This window comes from Taudactylus pleione, unplaced genomic scaffold (genome assembly GCF_031769625.1).
Source record: "Taudactylus pleione unplaced genomic scaffold, aTauple2 ptg000218l, whole genome shotgun sequence".
Lineage (NCBI taxonomy): Eukaryota > Metazoa > Chordata > Amphibia > Anura > Myobatrachidae > Taudactylus > Taudactylus pleione.
The window spans coordinates 12039345-12052259 of NW_028284620.1; positions in this window are offsets into that span (position 1 = coordinate 12039345).

A 12915-nucleotide genomic window follows, 5' to 3' on the forward strand; every position below is an offset into this window, starting at 1 on the left:
TGGGGGCTTCAGTTGTTCCGCCCCACAGGTCGAAACAAAGGGGGGGGATATGTGATAGGATCACTGGTAAAATGGTCTGTGGCAGTCACATTTGTCCCAGATTCCTGTCTTATGTGTTTTAAACCCCCAGGAGAAAGTCTGCAGTGTAGCAGGCTTGAGTTTCGGCTTTTTGAAAAGCCGGTTTGGGACCTGGGGGTTGTGGGTGAGAGGAGAGGGAGGGCTCCACCCACGGCCACTCCAGGTTTTGGTTCTCGCAGCCTGGTAACAGGCTTGTTAGGGTTCCCACCTGAGAGTGGCCAATATAACATAAATGACCAGGGAAGGGGTGAATAGGGGGATATAGTTTGAGCACAGGATATAATATATTGGATATAATTAGTCAAAAGAATAATGAAAATCCACAATTATAAATATCAAACCCTAGTATAGATGTCAAGCAAAAGTATTGTAAAGTGTGGAGGTGCTCCCCATGAGAGTATAGATAAACGTAGTATGGGGGAGAAGAAGAAAACTCTCTTGTTGGGGGCACTCGAATGTAAAGGTTATAATAAGAATAATATATAAAAAATAACTTTTATTAGATATATTTTAAAATACCAAAAACAAGTCTGAGCCTGTTACTTATTGGCATTACTGTTGGAATAACAGCTATAAATTATCACAAGCAGAACACGAACATACATAGAACATAAGACAACATATAATACAATACTTATCACAATTATGTGAAGCTAAGTGAAATATTACAAATAGGTCTATAATTCTCTGTCTCATACAATATTGAGACCTATATAAAACATATACTAGTTCAATGACCTCATAATGTCGTCATAGCACAATGGCTAATCAGAATTACGGCAGAAGCATACAAGGAAATCTTCTAGAAAAGAATGTGATAATAACCATACAATATTCAATATAGGTTACGTGAGATATCACAGCACAATAACACTGAACAGTAATCAGAGAAATACAATGATAAGGGGGTCAGATGAAATAATAGCTGACCCTGCAAATATCAAAATGAATTTAAGTAAATCACAGGTTGTAATGAGAGGCAGATCACACGTAGGTCGCCTGTGATGCCACCCAGGTACTTGTAGACAGTAAGGTTATAGGAAAAAGTAAAGCTACTCCTTTATGTGGAGTTTACAAAATAGCAGCTGCTGCATGCCATTGTATAACCATTGAATGGCATGTGAGTGTACTATAAAGGTACTCCCAGGGTAGGGAATAAGTACAATGAGTATCTGCTGTTGGACTGCGTTAAAAAGAAGGTCCTGGTGTAAACATTGCAGGAACCTCTAATAGGCGCACCCCAATGAGAGTACTCATAGAGACAATAGTTATCGTAATGAAATAACACAGCATAGGTTTGCGATCTGTGCTGCTGCCAGTCATATACCAAAGGTAGTGGTGAGTGGTGGGAAACCCAGATCGCATATGCAGTGATAGGAAGAAAGAGTATGAGTGTAGCTGCACTATGGCTAGTACAGGACAAGTGGAGCTCTGTTGCCCTAAAGGTATTGCAGGGTCACAAACTTGTCTCTGTTAAATAAAGCCACTCAGTGCGCTAAAGAAAGTGTAGTATGAAAAGTACCTGAGCGCTCACCTCCAGGGAGCCGGTGTGTAGTATAGAAAATCTGCCACTAGAAGAGCCTGTCAGTATGCTGCCATGACGAATCCCGCCTGTCCACAGCCGGATTCGCGGGTCTGAGACGCGCGTTTCACTGTCGCTTCCTCAGTCAGATGCATGTGGACTGTGATACACAGGTGATCTTTAACCTGCGTTGTGACCAATGGGAGAGCAGGTGCTGTGTGTTGCAGATGCAATACCCTTGTCAATAGGTCCAAGTGTTAACTCCCTCTATTGGTCCACAGCAACAGGAGGGAATGAGTCATAGGAGGGGGGAGTGTTTGGGTTAGATGAAGCTCATAACGATCAGGCTAACAGGCTAAGGTGGAAAACCTGACTAGTAGCTAAAGTTATTTCTGTTTTGCACAATAAAGACTGGCGCCGACCAGCTTGTACTTGAATCCAGTCTGGCGTACTGTTTCCCAGCTGCTGTGTGTGTAAGGAAGGAGTCCTCTACCCAGGAGAGGAACCCCTAATCTGACTGTGTCACAATGTTGTGAGCTCCACTGGTGCAGGGACTGTTGTGAATGACTGCAACATTCTCTGCAAAGTGCTGTATAATGCGTGTGAGTGGTAAAATAAACTATTAATAAAAATATTCAGTAAGGCAGGGGCGTACCTATAATGGGTGCAGGGTGTGTGGGGAACACGGGCGCCTGGGTCCACCCTGGGTCCCGGTGATCTGTTCATACACTATAGACTCTGGGCACACTCTAGTGCCCAGAGTCTATAACTCCGGCGCTGGCCGCGTACAGCTCAGTGCGCTGCCGGCCGCCTGGCAGAGAGGAGGGGGCCCGTGTCGGAGCCTGCACACGGGCCCCCTCCTCTCTAGAAATGCCCCTGCAGTAAGGGTTATTCAAGAACAGTATAAACCTGCAGTTCAAATTAAGTTTGTGATGTTATGTGTCAGATGCACCCATATATGCCCAGGAAGTATATACAGCTTGCATGCCAAAATAGTGGCATCTATGGGGTGTAAAAGTTTGCATGTTCTGATAGAGACTATACAGACTCATGTTTCTCATTTTGTACCCACATGTAATGTTTTGCATGATAAGATTTCTGGTGTGCAGGCAGCTGCAAGTAATAATTATTCTCCTTTAACTATTATTTTTTTACACATCTTCAAATTGTTTTAAATCCTGGCAATTGTGAAACCTGAATATGAATAGAATAGCTTCTATTCCACAGTGGTTTTAATGGAAACCACAACCATATAGAACATGCCGCAGTCATTTCTTATCTGATGGGGATCGATGGTGGATAATGTGTAGGCATCAAAACCGACCTTTAGTAAATGCGAGCATTTTGACATGAGAACTGCCGTCAATTGACAATGGTTTTCAGCGGGTTCTAAATGACACCAAACCTGCCATTAATATACCCCTTTCACACTGCATTCTCAGGTAGCAACCGGGATTTTGTGCACAGGGTCATATAGATTGTAAGCTTGCGAGCAGGGCCCTCTTACCTTTATGTATGTCTTTTACATGTGTCTTTTATGTATGTATGTATGTATGTCTTTTACATGTGTCTTTCATGTATGTATGTATGTATGTATGTCTTTTACATGTGTCTTTTATGTATGTATGTATGTATGTCTTTTACATGTGTCTTTTATGTATGTATGTATGTATGTCTTTTACAACCCAGTAAAATGTTAATGTTGATTCAAATTGTAAAGCGCAATGGAATTTGCTGCACTATATAAGAAACTGTTAATAAATAAATAAATCATGGTGAGACCCCTTTCAAACTGGCGGCCCAACCCGGCTTATTGCTGGCGCTTGGAGATGATCATTTTTTGGCAATTTTTAATTCACCTGAAATCCCTGGAAAATCACAGTTTTTAAAATAAAAAAAAAATCTGGGCACATTCCCCCCTTTGCCAAGTATTTTGCAATTGTTTAGAGGCTCGCTAAAAATACATTTATAGGGGTTGCGTAGGGCATGCTGGCGCTCAGGATCCCGGTGGTCAGAATCCCGACACCGGCATCCCAACAGGGTTAGGATATTGACACCCGCAGGTAAGTGTCATAACCCTACCCCTAAACCTAACTCTCCCTCCATGCGGCCTAATCTTAACCCCCCCCCACAGCCTAAACATAGCATACCTTCCCCCCGAGCCTAAACCTAACCCTCCCCTCATGTAGCCTAATCCTAACCCTCCCCCTAACCCCAATACTTACCATTGGGAGCCCGGCAGTCAGGATGCCAGCACCGGGAATCTGACTGGTGTGGGGATTCCGGGACCGGCATTCTGAGTGCCAGCATCCATATAGCCGGGATATGACCTACATCCCGTTTATAGCTGCACAATACATAAAGTGCATCTACTACAAATCAGATAGAGAAATTCTGAAATGAAACAAATTTCTACTTTGTATTATTTACAAGAGAAACATTGTTTTAGTATCTGCACATACATTGTAATTGCTATGAACTTGAGCTTACCGCAGCAAAAGATGACGCCAATATACCTGAGTGCAATTATACACCGAGAACAGTCTATAGGTCTTTCTGAAATCCCAGGTACCTGCAGCAAGCATACTGTACATACAAGGAGCGAGCACCCAAAATTAAATGTACAGAAAAGATGTATGGGCTCTGTAAGATGAAACTATAGGTAATGATTCGCAGAGCGAAGGTGAAGTTAATAAAACTGAGGTTGTCAGATATTTCGCAGTGCTGAGTGACTGTGCAGATTACAAGGATGACGTCATGTGTATGCAGCAGAGACTCATCATATAAGTGAACATTTTAATTCTCTTATTGACTCTCCTCTAATATCAAAAGTGGCTACATACAAATATCTGACCTACAGTAAGAGTCAAATACAACTGACGTTCACACCCCAGTGAAGCAAAAACAATTTTCAGTGATTGCAATATGTATTTTTAGCAGTAATAAGCAAATTAGTTTACACTTTTAATGCACAGCAACCAGTAGATCATTTTCCTAGATTAGACATATGGAAGTCAAACCACTGTCTGGGAAAGCTACTGGTAGGTATGTAACTGTTATATTAGAATGTATAAGTCATAAAATCCCCACATATGCTGCATAGACATCTGCCCTGTAATCCATTCACCTTTCTCATCTAATAGAGGTTTTCAAACATGTGGTAAAAGCAGTTTTCATCCAGAGAAAAAAGAAATAAGTCAGGTGTCCAAATACTAAACAATTATTTTTATTATATATTATTGTCACATGGGAGGCCACATTTCCCTCACTCAGCCTTTGAATATTCAAAACAGGTCATTTACAAACTAAAAAACTGTAGTTAGTTTTCTGCTCATTTCATTTCCTATAGCTTCACTATTAGTGAGGCACCAGCGAGATGTACTGTCATCTGAGCTGTAATCATTATGAGCTTGTTCCCCAGAGATATACTGACAGCATGCCTTGTCATGTGCGCAGAGAGGAGGGCAGGGTACTTCTAATTACCCTGGCTTGTCTGAGGGGCCTGATTTAATAATTTTTGGAAAAAGGGGGGGCTGGGCTGCACATCTTAATTTAGACACAATAAGAGGTACTACCTTGCTGAGACCTGTAGTTCTACAGCAGAAAAAAGGGGGGAATGCAGAATATCAAAATACATATAATAAACTATCAATTAACTTGGTTTTCTATTAAGGTTTTTAGTATGTTAGGCCAAAGATGTTTTGCCCACCTACCACGTCAAGGTGAACCTTATCAGGTGGGCCCGTAACATCCCTAATACTGATAGATTATATAAATTTATATAGGACTTACCTTTAATAATGCCCATTACATGTGTGTACTTCAATGCACAGGATCCATACTAATTAAAATAACCTGGGGAAGGTAGGAGGAATGCCAGCTCAGGAGAAGGGGGTCTGACCTTCAAGTTTAGTTTACTATATATATTTTGATATTCAGTACTCTTAGTGCTTAGAGTGTGCATCTGCATTCCCCCCCACTTATTAATTTTTGGTCATACTCCCATGATTTAGTCAAGCCTCCCCATCACCTAGACCTGCCATTGCTCTCTATGGTCCTGTGGCCACATCATTGAATCAAGTGCAAAAGCCACCATAGCATTAAAGCTTTAAAAGGCATCTGCTAAGTGCAGGGAGTAGTGTAATGTTATATCTAGAGGCCAGAGGCAGTGATGTCACAAGGGGGGTGCGGGCCGTACCGTGTCACCCTCCAAGGTGGTGACACCAAAAACCGCACACTCCCCCACTGTCACACAACTGTGCTGCCCGCAGGACTGCTGAGAGGTGGGCGGAGCACACTAGTAGCCGCTGCAAGGTCCCGGGCGGGTGGATGGGGACAGAAGTGGGGGTGGCTGGCTGGGAGCAGAAGTTGGGGTGGCTGGCTGGGGACAAAAGAGGGGGTGGCTGGCTGGGGACTGAAGTGAGGTGGCTGGTTGGGTGGGGACAGAAGAGGGGGTGGCTGGCTGGGGACAGAACTGGGGGTGGCTAGCTGGCTAAGGATAGAAGTGGGGGTTGCTGGCTGGCTTGGGACAGAAGTGGGGGTGGCTGGCTGGGGACAGAAGTGGGGGTGGCTGGCTGGCTGGGGACAGAAGAGGGGGTGGCTGGCTGGGGACTGAAGTGAGGTGGCTGGTTGGCTGGGGACAGAAGAGGGGGTGGCAGGCTGGGGACAGAACTGGGGGTGGCTAGCTGGCTAAGGATAGAAGTGGGGGTTGCTGGCTGGGGACAGAAAAGGGGGTGGCTGGTTGGGGACAGAAGAGGGGGTGGCTGGCTGGGGACAGTAGAGGGGGTGGCTGGTTGGGGACAGAACTGGGGGTGGCTGGCTGAGGACAGAAGTGGGGATGGCTGGCTGGGGACAGAACTGGGGGTGCTGGGACAAAAGTGGGGGCTGGCTGGCTAGGGACACAAAAGTGGGGGTGGTTGGCAGTCTGGGAACACAGAACAGAGGGCTGTCTGGCTGTGGACACAAAATGGAGGCAGGCTGCCTGGGGACACAGAAGGGGGGCAGACTGTCTGGCGATAGAGAAGGAGGACCAGGCTGTCTGGGATCACAAAAGGAGGTAGGCTGTCTGAAGACACAAAATGGGAGGCAGCCTCTGTGAAAACACAAAAGGAGGGCAGGCTGTCTAGGAACACAATACAATGGCAGGCTGTCTGGGAACACAGAGGGGGGGCAGTCTATCTGGGGACACAGGAGAGGCAGGCTGTCTGGGGCACAGAAGGGGGGCTGGCTGTCTGGGGACCCAGAAGGGGGGCAGTCTATCTGGGGACACAGGAGGGGCAGGCTGTCTGGGAACACAGAATGAGGGCAGTCTATCTGGGGACACAGGAGGGGCAGTCTATCTGGGGACACAGGAGGGGCAGGCTGTCTGGGGACACAGAAGGGGGTACAGGCTGCCTGGGGACACAGAAGGGGGGAGCAGGCTGGCTGGGGACACAAAAGGTGAGGCTGGTTGGCTGGGGACATGCTATTTTCTGTGGGGAGCAATGTAATTTATCTCTGTGTGGAGCAAGGTTATTTATCTCTGTGGGGGAGCAATGTTATTTATCTCTGTGGGGGAGCAATGTTATTTATCTCTGTGGGGGAGCAATGTTATTTATCTCTGTGTGGAGCAATGCTATTTTTTTCTATTGGGGAGCAATGTGTTTTTTTCCCTGTGTGGGGAATGACTGATGGTGTACCTTGGAAATTTTAACAGGTCTTGCTGTCCCTAATCCTATGGTTATGTTAACGTTATTTATTCATAAGGTAGTCTTTTCATTTGAGACTACGCCCCTTATCGTGAGACCACATTTACTATCTTAAGCTTTTTTTGTGGGGGTGGGGCATATTTTGGATGTTTGCACTGGGAGCTCAAGCCCCTAGAAACGGCCCTGCGACTGTGGCTGCAAGCAGGGGTATGCTCTCCGGGCCAGTCCAATGTCCGGTCTGGACTGATACTGTTGTGTTATGCGGCCATCATAGTTAGTGCCCACTGTATCTCGCCGACGTGGAGCTACAGGTCCCGTAAGATGATATCATCATCTCGTGAGTCCCTCTCACTCTTTGCTCATGCCCGACGGCATTCTGGGAGGAGCACTGCAGTGTGTGTACTGGACTGCGTGACTGGTAATGGGGGGAGAGAGCGTGGAGCTGCGCACCTTGGTCCTGATTTTTTTATTTTTTTGTGATGGGGGGTGTCACCATGAGTTACAGCACCAGGTGACACCAACCCTAGTGACGCATCGGGCCAGAGGGACTCTGAGCAGAACCTTTCAACTGCCCACACACACTTTGCAGTACAAAATTGGATTTAGACCCACCTAGCACCTTGATTTGTGCATCTAGATATCCACGAGGCACAGAGTTTTGCAGAGCAAGTTGTCAGCTTTCCAGAAAAATAGAAGTTTGCACATGATGAGAGGGAAAAGTTTGGAGGAATGAGGACATTTCCAGCAAACTACAGAGTAAACACAGCAATGCATCTAGATTTACAGAGCAGTGTGGAAATGAGACTTTCTCTTGTGGAATGAGATTATTCTTCATCCCATTATATAATGGCATGAAGACACTTTGTAGAGCAGGTCTGAGTTGGTAGTCTTCGGTGATCAGTCAATACATTTAATGGAATCTATTTTGTTCCTTCATGGTGCACTTTGGTTGAGAAGTACATCTCCAGTCCAGACATACTCCAAGCAATGTAATAAAAAGTTTAATACAAACAAATTTGCCATTGGTAATAAAAGCAGACCTCATATTCTCTACATTTTTATTGAAAAAGGGATGGTACTAAACTGAACCGAGGTTATTTGTCAACTCATAGGAAAAAAGGGAAATGGTCATATGTAGGCCAATCTGTTTCTTCAAATGACTCTGGAAGAGAAAAATCAGTAACAGGCATTAGAATGTGCAAGATTTTCAATTCAAGAAAATGTATACAGACAAAACATTGTTTATTGTAGTCAGTGCAGCACCATGGCACGAAAGAGAAAATTGTGTGAAAGTATAAGGAGTTTAAAGTTTACCAAAAAATAAAACTTTGTTATTTTAATAACAATTAAATGATGGGTACAGCAAGCTAATACATGTAGGTGTCATATTCCCAGTTCTATTAAAAATCATGGCTGCTATGAATGAAAATATATAAAAATCCCAAAAGATAAGTATGTTAAAAGAGGAGTGTGGTACTGCACAGACTCCAGTCTTCCTCTTCTCCTTGGAGGCTTCAAGCCCTGTCCCAAGATGGCTGTCATGATCACTACTAAGAATGAGTAGGGGCCATCTTGTCTGTACTGTGTAGAGTGACATGTTGGGAGACAGTAGACATCTTCATAGCTCCTATAGAGAACCTGGTTATAACCTGCCATAAAGCTGTTCCAGCATCCTTCACTGCTACCCACAAACAGTATACACTCACCAGCTGGTGAGCTATATGAAACACCACTACGCTCCATCATCAGTGTGCATGTAACAGTACGCCTGTACCTGCTATCTATCAATAAACAAAAAACACTGGTTAAGTAACTGGGCTGTTTATAGTTTGAGTCATCCGCTGGTGTGTGCTTACACAACTCTGTAATATCAACACCTGCACATATATAATCTCCCACAGGTTATGGGCTCATGCACACAGATGTAAAGTAAACATGCACCCAGACATCCAGGCTCAGATGTAAAAGCTATTAGAGATATCCAGAGCAGCATACAGATGCCATCTTAAGTACATGTGTTATGCAGACTGCATAGGAGTACATAGTGAAGACAGCACAGAGTGTTTCCAGCGCAGTATAGCAGTAGTGAAGCTGATTAAAGTACAGAAGCTGCAAAGTCATGTCTGTAAGAAACCGAAATACAGAAGCTATACCCATAATGGAGTTTATCAAGCTAAAAGGTTCAGAAAACTATATAACCTTGAAGTTTGCTATGGAATGCAATTGAAGCGTGAAAGGTTGTTGAAGCTCACTGTAGAACCAGATGCAGATTCAAGCACAGATTCTATAGAGAGCCATGGGGACCATAGACTTAAGTGTAGAACAACATGTGTACTCTATAATACATGGGAAAGAGTAAGTAAAAAGATGTGGATAGCACTGCAGACAGCATATCAAGATGGAGGTCTCATGAAGAGTATACAGTTTAGACTAGGGGTGTGCACCGGCCACTTTTCGTGTTTTATGTTTTGGTTTTGGATCTGGATCTTTCTTCGTGTTTTGGATCTGGATTGGTTTTGCCAAAACCACCCTTCCGTGTTTTGGGTTCTGGGTTTTGTGTTTTGGATCTGTATTTTTTTTTTAAAAAGCATAAAAAGAGCTAAAATCACAGAATTTGTTGGATTTTCTGCTCCTATGCTATTATTAACCTCAATAACCTTAATTTCCACTCATTTCCAGTCTGTTCTGAACACTGAACACTTCACAATAATGTTTTTATGTCCAAAAGGCTATGCCAAGCGACACGAGTGGGCGGCACAAACACGTTGCCCATCTAGGAGTGGCACTGCAGTGGCAGACAGGATGGCAGTTTGAAAAACTAGGCCCCAAACAGTACATAATGCAAAGAAAAAAAAGAGGTGCAAGATGGAATTGTCCTTGGGCCCTCCCACCCACCCTTATGTTGTATAAACAGGACATGCACACTTTAACAAACCAATCATTTCAGCGCCAGGGTCTGCCACACGACTGTGGCTGAAATGATTGGTTCGTTTGGGCCCCCACAAAACAAGCTGGCAATTAATCTGTCCCTGCACAAACTGGCTTTACAGAGGCAAGATGTCGTCCTAATCCTCCTCATCCACCGATTCCTCACCCTCTTCAGTGTTGTGTACATCCTCATCCTCACAGACTATTAACTCGTCCCCGCTGGAATCCACCACCACAGGTCACTCTGTACGTTCTGGAGGCTGGTCTCCCTGGAAGAGTTGATAATTCATTTTTATGAACCTCATCTTCTCCACATTTTCTGGAAGCAACCTCCTATGCCTTTTGCTGACAAGGTTCCCGGCTGCACTAAACACTCTTTCAGAGTACACACTAGAGGGGGGGCAACTCAGGTAAAATAGAGCCAGTTTGTACAGGGGCCTCCAAATTGCCTCTTTTTCCTGCCAGTACATGTACGGACTGTCTGACATGCCTACTTGGATACTGTCACCGATTTAATCCTTTAACAGACAGACGCACGCTTGTCGCTGCTGCTTTGAGGATGCAGGTGCAGCTACAGCCCACACAATTCACAAAGACAGAAAAAAAAAGAATAATTTTTTTATTGTTTGTGGAGCGCACTTTGAGGGTTACACCACCTTTTAACAGACAGACGCACGCTTGTCGCTGCTGCTTTGAGGATGCAGGTGGAATCTAGATGGGATTTGGAACCAGGGACACACTACCTCCATCAATTGTCTAAATCCCAATGCACTAATGGCGGATACCGGACGCACGTCTAACACCAACATAGCAGTCAAGGCCTCAGTTACACGTTTTGCTTCAGGATGACTACTGTCGTACGTCATCCTCCTCGCTAGGGACTGTTGAAGGGTCAATTGTTTAGTAAAAGTAGTGGTGTTCCTACTTCCTCTCTGGGATGATGAACAACTCCAAGCAGCAGCAACAGCACTAGGAGGAAGTGGTTCATGATCTTTCCCTATTTTATTTTTATCGGAGAAAGTTTGGTCCTCCATTTATGTTGTATTGATATATACGTGCGGATAAGGCGCACACAAACACAGAAAATATTTTTTTATTTTTGTTGGACACTATTGCACTTTGTGGGTTACACCACCCTTTAAGAAATGAGCCAGCCGGCCCTTTACTTATGGGACACATGCGCACGCTTGGCGCTGCTCCTTTGTTGATGCACGTGCAGACACAGTGCACACAATTCACAAACACAGAAAATATTTTTTTATTTTGTTTGGAGTGCCCTTTGGGGGTTACAGCACCCTTTAACGGACAAGCCAGCCGGCCCTTTACTTATGACACAGGCGCACGCTTGGCACTACTTTGTTGATGCACGTGCTGCTACTGCTCACACAATTCACAAACACAAAAAAATATATTTTTTTATTTTGTTTGGAGTGCCCTTTGGGGGTTACAGCACCCTTTAATGGACAAGCCAGCCGGCCCTTTACTTATGGGACACAGGCGCACGCTTGGCGCTGCTCCTTTGTTGATGCACGTGCAGCCACAGTGCACACAATTCACAAACACAGAATATATATATTTTCTTTGTTTGGAGTGTACTTTGGGGGTTACAGCACCCTTTAATGGACAAGCTAGCTGGCCCTTTACTTATGGGACACAGGCGCATGCTTGGCGCTGCTCCTTTGTTGATGCACGTGCAGCCACAGTGCACACAATTCACAAACAGAAAATATATATTTTTTTCGTTTGGAGTGTACTTTGGGGGTTACAGCACCCTTTAATGGACAAGCCAGCTGGCCCTTTACTTATGGGACACAGGCGCATGCTTGGCGCTGCTCCTTTGTTGATGCATGTGCAGCCACAGTGCACACAATTCACAAACACAGAAAATATTTTTTTATTTTGTTTGGAGTGTACTTTGGGGGTTACAGAACCCTTTAACGGACAGGCCAGCTGGCCCTTTACTAATGGGACACAGGCGCACGCTTGGCGCTGCTCCTTTGTTGATGCACGTGCAGACACAGTGCACACAATTCACAAACACAGAAAATATTGTTTTATTTTGTTTGGAGTGCCCTTTGGGGGTTACAGCACCCTTTAGCGGACAAGCCAGCTGGCCCTTTACTTATGGGACACAGGCCCATGCTTGGCGCTGCTCCTTTGTTGATGCACATGCAGCCACAGTGCACACAATTCACAAACACAGAAAATATTTTTTATTTTGTTTGGAGTGCACTTTGGGGGTTACAGCACCCTTTAACGGTCAAGCCAGCTGGACCTTTACTTATGGGACACAGGCGCACGCTTGGCACTACTTTGTTGATGCACATGCGGCTACTGTGCACACAATTCACAAACACAGAAAAAATATTATTTTTTTGCACTTGGGGGGAGCACCCCTGATGGACAGAGCACCCCCTGGACAACACTACAGCACCCCTTTAGGACTGGGACACTGCACAGGACTTTGGAGTGGACACAGCCCCTATGGACAACAGCAGCACAGCGCAGCACAGCACAGCACAACACTACACTGCACTACACTACACTACACGGCCCAGCCAGCCCTAACTCCCACCCTCCCTCTTCACTGTCCACAGCCGAGTGAGAAAATGGCGCCGACGCGGGTACCTTATATAGGATCCTAAACCCGCGAGACCCGGAAGGCGGGATGATGATGTTTTGCCTCGATTTCAGATCCGA